Below are 6,768 nucleotides of genomic sequence, written 5' to 3' on the forward strand. Positions count from 1 at the left end.
CACGGGCCAGGTGAGAGCAGTGAAGAACAAACTCTGTTTATTGATCTGAGGGCTCAGGCTTATATAGTACTGGATCAAGCAACAGTAACATTATTTTCCATGAAAAGCACAAACCTAATTAGGTGATTTCCTTACGTCCTTGTACCTTGTCTGTTACATTCTTTCCTGCGTCCTGTCCTGTACCCCATCTGTTTCCTCCCTTCCTGCATCCTGTTCTCAAGAGACAGAAGAGGGGGGTGGTGAGCTGACATCCCGCGTTTCACAGCTGTCAGGCTTAGTACAAGCTGCAGGTAAGACCCAGGCTGGCCTAAGCCCCCCAACTCCCCATAGCCGGCCCTCTACATCTCCCCCTTTCTTCTGTTCTAGCTTGAGAACGTGGGATGCACATCAGGAGAAAACTCAAGAGTAACAAGAATACTATCAAGGTACAAAATGCAACAGCAAACTTGAAATATTCTGGAAAGTGTTAAGTTGCTTGATATAGAACAATAGCTTATAAACAGTATCTTGAGGATCAATACCATCCATGTCATATTTCTGGAATGCCAAGTGCCCTAAAGCTTATTCAATATTTGATCAGGAGTTACATTGGTAGTATTAGAAAGCAAATAGGGAGTTACACAAACAAAAGTATAGTGGTCAAGTTACAGGTTTAACCCAAGGTGGGGTAAGTCCAATGTAATCATGACTCCATCATGGAGCCATCTGCAACAGTCATCATTGCAAAAAGGACAGTCAGCATATTATTGGCTCTTTGTCTTCTCGGTCTCGCCTTCCTCCTCCGCTTGTCTCTCCGATCAGTTTTTCCCTTGATGCTCAGGGTCTCTATCCCTCTGGTCAGTATGCTGACAGGTATGGATGTTCCTCTCAGGAACCCAGACTGGTTCTCCTGCATGTTCTGGAAAAACACAAGCATAACCTTGACCCCAGGTTAGTAATTTTACTGGACCATCCCAATTACCCGTCTTTGGATCCTTCCACATTACCGTGACATCTGGTTGTTCATCTAACAACCTGTTCTTTTGCCCTGCAAAATGTTTTTGTGCAGGAGTAAGTCCCTGATCATCTAGTGTCAAAAAATTTATGGTTATATATTACCTGATCCAATCTCCTTCTTACCCTATTTTCTATTCCCTCTTTTTTCTGTTTATCAAGGAGGATTTTAATATCCTTGTTGCGCCTTTCAACAATGGCTTGTCCAGTAGGATTGTACAGGATGCCAGTAGAATGAGTGATATTATAGGTGAGACAAAATTGTGCAAAATTCCTGCTAGTATAGGGGAGCATTGTCAGTCTTGAGGTATCTTGGAATACCAAGAATACTAAAGCAAAACAATAAATGATCAATTACATGGGTAGCAGCCTCCCCTGTATGGGGGGTAGCCATAGTAAACCCAGAGAAGGTATCTACAGTTACATGTATATAGTGAAGACACCCAAAAGATGGATAATGAGTGACATCCATCTGCCATATGTCTAATGGACGAAGGCCTCTCGGATTAGTGGAGGTGATACGTGGAGAGGGAAGATAGGGGACACATTTTGTACATGATTTCACAACATTCCGCGCTTGTTCTCGTGTGATATGGAATTGTCTCTTTAACATATTAGCAGATTGATGGAAATGTTCATGGGATTGTTGAGCTTCGAGTAGGGAAAAAGAAAAGGTAATTATTGTATCTGCTACGGAGTTGCCTTCTATTATAGGACCTGGGAGAGAAGTATGAGCAGGAACATGCATGCAAAAAAGAGGATGGGTACGTTCTCTTATTGTATTTTGTAATTCGTGAAAAAGCTGAAAAATAGAGAGGTTAGTGGAGTATTTTAACTGTGCAGTTTCTATGGAGTTAATTACATAAACAGCATACTTGCTATCAGAGACAATATTGAGAGGACAATTGTATTGCTTTATAACTTCAATAATTGCAAAAATCTCATTTTGTTGAGTAGACTGGAATGGAGTATTAATAATCCTTTTAATGTCAGGAGGGCAGTAATAAGCCGCGGTGCCATTCTTAGTGGCATCAGTAAAGACAGTTAATGCCTTGGGCAATGGCTGATTTTGTACAATCCGAGGGAATATCCACTTATAAGGTGTCATGAATTGAAAGATTTTTTGTGTAAAAACGTTCTCCAGACACCCTTGATATATTGATAACACCACCTGCCAGGAAGGGTCATTACTTACCAACATGTCAATCTGCTCCTGAGTATATGGTTGGTGGATCACCTGAGGAAGGTGTCCACTGATGGCGAGTGCTCTTTTTAGCGCCTTTGATAGAAGTTGCGCTACAAGCTGTGCATAAAGGGTTATGGACCTTTTGGTTTGGAATGGCAGGAATACCCACTCTAAGATCCCTGCTTGCTGATGTATGGCTCCAAAAGGAATCTCTGGAGTTGGCAGGATGGTTATTTCAATAAGACCCTTTTCTGTTCTTCGGGTTCTACATTGTTCAATTGCAGATTCCACCCTTTGAAGTTGTATATTTGCTTCTGGAGTTAATTGTCTTGGGGAATTAAGATTAGGACCTCCTCAGAGTATCTTAAAAAGTTCCCCTAGCTCATGAGTTCCTATTCCCAAATGAGGTCGAAGCCAATTAATATCTCCCAGTAATTTTTGAAAATCATTCAGGGATTTTAATTGATCCCTTCTTATTATGACCTTTTGTGGTTTAATTTCTGTCTGCTCTACTGTTTGTCCTAAATATGAAAAGGGTGGAGAAAGTTGTATTTTATCTGGTGCTACACCCTAATCCTTGATCTTCTAATGCCTTAGTCATAGTCCTCAAAATCGTTTCTAATACTCCAGCATCTGGGTGAGATCATAAAATATCATCCATATAATGTATAATATAGACCTGTGGAAAGCGGTCTCTAACTGGTTGGATGACTGCTGCTACAAATTGCTGACAAATGGTGGGACTATTTTTCATCCCTTGGGGGAGAACTTTCCATTGATATCTTTTATGTGGGGCTCTTAAGTTTATTGAAGGTAATGAAAATGCAAAGTATGGCCTGTCCTCTGGTTGTAGCAGGATAGTATAGAAGCAGTCCTTCAGATCTATTATCCATAAGGGCCATCCTTTTGGTATCATATTGGGAAAGGGCAAGCCTGGTTGAAGGCTGCCCATATCTTGCATTCTATCATTTATGCATCTAAGATCGGTCAACATTCTCCATTTTCCTGATTTCTTTTTTATAACAAAAATAGGTGAGTTCCACGGACTATTAGATGGCTCAATATGGCCGGCCTCTAACTGTTCTTTTACTCTTTCAGTCAGGGCAGTTAGCTTTTCTTGAGATAGGGGCCACTGTTCCACCCATATGGGAGGTCCCTCCTTCCAAATTATTCGAGGGGTCCTCTGTCTCTTGTCTTTCTCAACAGTGACCCCTAGTGAAAACCCTGCCGTATAGATTGCATGGATACCCACATCTCCTGAAGTATATCTCGCCCCCAAAGATTTATTGGCAGATTTTTAAGGACATAAGGCCGAAATTTTCCTACCATCCCTTCTATTTGCCACGAGAGCCACTGAGCACTCTGTTGTGGCATCGTTACAGTCCCTACCCCCCTGAAGAGGCATCTCTGTTTGGTTTAAAGGCCATGTCCAAGGCCACTGTATTCCAGCAATAACAGACTTATCAGCTCCAGTATCTATTAATCCTTCAAAAATTTTTCCTTCAATAATTAGTCTTAATGTGGGGCGACTATCAGTAACTGTTTGTGCCCAAAAGGCTTCTACCTTAATTGCTTTTGTGGACAGAGGCACCTCTTCTGATTTTTGGAGACATATTTTAAATATGCTCCAAGTTGAGAAAGTGGACACTGGAAAAACACCAGGTCTGCATTCTTGATAATATTCACGTAATTGTTTACCTACTATTTCCCATTTTTCCATATCTACTGTCCCTTCTTTGGGAAACCAAGGACAGCATTTTTCCATTGTGTCTAAAAATTCATCCAGCTGTCCAGAAGTGATCAGCAATCCCCTTAACCACTGATTTTGGTTAGTCTGCTCATCTGCCATATCACATTTACCTTTGTTTTTTTTAAATACTGTTTGGAAATGTGATGGCTGACAAAAAAATGTTAACATACAATTTTCTTTGAGACTCTTGAAAACCACAAAAATTTCTAATGTCATAACGACTACAAATTCTAACATTTAATGTAAAAGTAACCATAATTCTTTGCATGCCACAATGACACACACCTAAGGCCAACTTTTTCAGAATGTACTATAACTTGAATAAAATCAAATAGGGAGACATATATAAAATGGGAAATACAATGTAGCTTCACATCACAGCTCCTGCTTGTCGATAAGACATTATGGAGGGAGTAATAATTTCACTTACACACTGACTTTGTAAATGTGATCAGCTGCCAATGTCCTGAATATTTATGACATGGGTCTTTTTAACAAGAACAGGACAGCAGCATGGTAACCACTTTTCTAAGTATATTTTCTATACAAAATAATTCCAAGATATAATCATTAAGTTCTCATATAGTACTATTATTTTAAACAACAATCAATAAAATGCCAAATATGTGAAAATTGCAACACCACTAAGACTGAGCACTTCCATTTCCTAGTGTAATCAAAGTTGGTATTAGTGCAGTCTTGGCAATGCAATGGTTGGACAGTACAGGTATCTTATGCAGAGATTTCAGTAGCAGAATGGCACTCGGTTTGTTCTCAATAGAAATGACAAAGATGCAGTTGACAATTTAAAGAAAGACAATGTTCTTATTTGCATGCTAAAATTCTAGTTGTGTCCCCTGTATTTGAACACTTTCAAATAATATTGTCTGTCTCTCTGTTCTGCCCACGAGCTCCGCCCCATATTAGCTAACTATCTTATAGGACACTACTTAGCCGGTTCGGCTTACTTTCCCTTTAAATCAGAGAAGCTGAAAAGCGGCAGTCTCGTTCTGAAGTTTACTTTCGCTTTTGAAGACGCTCAAAAGCCATAGTCTTGTTTGTCCTCCTGTGCGGTTTGCTTTCCCACCTGTGCAGTTTGCTTTCACTTTAAATCTGAGACCCCGATAAGCGGCAGTCTGGTTTCTTTTTAATCCCCGTTTAACCTGGTGAAAATAAACAACTGTATAGGAAAATTATCGCCCTACCTTGTTAGCGTCTTCTCTTGACTACCGGAGCTCCTTTTCTAGGGCTGTTGGCCAAACAGCCCACCTTGTCCAGGGCCACTCTGCCGGGGGAAGCCTTCCTTTCAGGTCCCTGTCTAGGCGCCAAATGATCAGGCAGCGTGTGAAGAGAGAAAGAATCACGGGCCAGGTGAGAGCAGTGAAGAACAAACTCCGTTTATTGATCTGAGGGCTCAGGCTTATATAGTACTGGTTCAAGCAATAGTAACATTATTTTTCATGAAAAGTACAAATCTAATTAAGTGATTTCCTTACTTCCTTGTACCTTGTCTGTTACATTCTTTCCTGCATCTTGTCCTGTACCCCATCCCTTTCCTCCCTTCCTGCATCCTGTTCTCAAGAGACGGAACAGGGGGGTGGTGAGCTGACATCCCGAGTTTCACAGCTGTCAGGCTTAGTACAAGCTGCAGGTAAGACCCGGGCTGGCCTAAGCCCTCCAACTCCCCAAAGCCGGCCCTCTACACTGCTCATCTACCTTTGGTGTCCACCTTTCACCCAACTCTCACCTGGGGCTCCAAAAAGCTGTAGCATGCACAGCAACCACACCCCAGTAAAACCATCTCAGCACCTAAACCAGACTGAGGGTAACCAATAGGCCCCAAACCCATTGGTAAGTTAGGGGAGTGTCTACCCTCAAGCGTGTGAAGACTTCCCTTAATAGAATGGGGGAATATGAACAATTTGTCTCACTGGGCCATGAAGGTGGCAGAAATAGGCACCACAGAGCACTTAGAGCTTGTTCAGACATTGATGATGCTAAGATCATCTGCTGCATCCTGGGCCATTGCCAGTCCTGGCTTTTGTTTTGCCACGGGGCTTTGATGACTCTGGAAGAGAGAGTGAGGCTAGTGACTTTGTGCAACTCTGCCTCACTTAAATCCAATTCATGCACCCATCAATACATCATCCTGTGATATCATTAATCCTTTTTGAAACAAAGGACAAACAACAGCAGAAATCATGTGAGTGAATGAGTTTCCCACAAGGCTGTGAGTAAGTGGGAGAAAAACAAGAAGGCCAGGACTGAATCTCAGGGCAGTTATGGATGGGGAGGGATATCAGCAAAGACAACAAGGAAGGATGATCAAACTGGAAAACCAAGAAAATTCTTTTCTTGGGCAAGGTGAAGGACCTGGCTAATTATTTCAATACCTAGTAAAATAATTCCCACTCTTTTTTTTTTTTTAGCTAGGAAATATTATTACTCAGTTATGCAAGTGCTGGGGCCAAGAAGTGATATAACAAGATGTATGCATAGGAAAGATTATTTGAACAGTGATATGTATGATGGCCTGGAGGGAGAAGAATGGAGGGAGGAAAACTTATTAGGAGGCAAGTGGAATTATTCAAGGAGATGGTAACAAAATCTCCCCTAATATTATTCTTATTTACTTTATTTTTTTTTTGTATTTATTTATCTATGTAAGTGACATTTCCCCACTAGAATATAAGCCTCTTGCAGGCAAGTAGTACTTCATTTTTGTCTTTGTAGTCTTATTGTTTTGAACCTGGTACACACTTAAATGTTTATTCAATTGAATGAATTGGTAACTGATTAGATGTGAGAAATGAGTGAAAGAGGATACTTGTTGTATCTT

General features: G+C 40.9%; 1 long non-coding RNA gene across 1 annotated transcript; it reads right to left on the bottom strand.

Moving 5' to 3' along the window:
• Nucleotides 1-15: 15 nt before the first annotated feature.
• On the bottom strand, nt 16-5,597 carry LOC144454183 (uncharacterized). Its single transcript, XR_013482485.1, has 2 exons — nt 5,135-5,597; nt 16-898 (listed from the first exon to the last, which is right to left on the bottom strand). It is a non-coding gene; the product is annotated as an uncharacterized LOC144454183 (long non-coding RNA).
• Nucleotides 5,598-6,768: the final 1,171 nt, after the last annotated feature.

This window comes from Phascolarctos cinereus, unplaced genomic scaffold (genome assembly GCF_003287225.1).
Source record: "Phascolarctos cinereus isolate Bilbo 61053 unplaced genomic scaffold, phaCin_HiC Scaffold_726;HRSCAF=1367, whole genome shotgun sequence".
Classification (NCBI taxonomy): domain Eukaryota; kingdom Metazoa; phylum Chordata; class Mammalia; order Diprotodontia; family Phascolarctidae; genus Phascolarctos; species Phascolarctos cinereus.